Raw genomic sequence first — 1386 nt, forward strand, 5'->3', positions numbered from 1 at the left:
CTATAATGATTGCAAAATAAAAATGTTTTAATACATATAATTTTTTAAAATGCTTCCCCACCCTGCTCCTCTCCGTCGCTGTCCTTCTGTTGCTAAGGCCAACACCAAGAATAAAACTACAACTGTTCAGTGTTTATGTAACACTCAAATAAAACCATTCCCCACCCCCGCCCCCATCATCTCCATGTAGTGACACAGCCAAAAGTAACACTGACCCAATTCCAAAAGCTTTGAGCAGACATGAAGACCTTAGGCTTTTCTGGAGGGCACACTGAGGGGAGGTTCCTCCCAGCAGATCCCCTAGCTCCCCACACCTCCTCTCTGTCATAGATGCCTCTCTCCCCCTTAGCTCCCAGGCTTCTCCTCCTCTCCTCCCTCTCGCCTCCAAAAGGATTCTTTAATTCCCCCTACCCCAGCACTCTCAGGTCTGTTCTAAATAGATCCTTCTAGACCCATGCCCCTTCTTCTCATCTCTACCCTTAATAAGCAGCAAAGACATCAACACCTCCTCAGAAGACAGAGGAAGGGGAAGGCTGTGAGCACTTACTTGCACAGTATTTTGTTCCTGTTTTTTAAAAAATGGATTAAAAATATGAATAATCACTCCAGCAAAGAAGATAAACCAATGGTAAATAAGCACATGAAAAGATGCCCAATATCATTAGTCATTAAGGAAGTGTAAATTAAAACCACAGAGAGATACTACTACACACCCACTAGGACGGCTACAATCAAAAAGATTGACCGTACCAGTGTTGGCAAGGATGTGGAGACACCAGAACTTTCTACGCTGCTGGTGGACTGTAAAATGGCGCAACTCCTTTGGAAGAAGGTTTAGCAGGTTTTTACAAATTTAAACATACAAATTTCATTTGACTCTGTCGTCCCACTCCTAGCTATTTATCCAAGTTTCATGAAAACATATGCCCACACAAAGACTTATTAATGTTCATAGGAGTTTAATCTGTAATAGCCAAAAATGAGAAACAACTTAAAGCAACCATCAGTTTGAGAAGGGATAAACAAATTACGGCACGTCCACAAAATGAAGCACTTACCCAGCAATAAGAAGAGCGAACTATTGACGTAGTCACGGATGAAACTCAAAGTAATTATACTGATGGGAAGAAGCCGGACAAATGAGTATCTATTGCATGATTTTTGTCTACAGAAAATTCTAGAAAATGCAAACTCATCTATACTGGCAGAAAGCAGACCAGGTACTTGCCTGGGGAGAAGGCAGGGGGAAGGGGCTTCAAAAAGAGATGCTGCCCCTTGAGGCCAACCTCCTTGGCAGAGATGTAGCTGCCAGCAAGCAGAGACCTGGTGTCAGAAGGAACCTCCCAGTTCCTCCCACAGCTCAGCCTTGCAGGCAGAAGCGGGCAG

The sequence above is a fragment of the Martes martes genome (assembly GCF_963455335.1).
Source record: "Martes martes genome assembly, chromosome: 14".
NCBI classification, from domain to species: Eukaryota; Metazoa; Chordata; class Mammalia; order Carnivora; family Mustelidae; genus Martes; species Martes martes.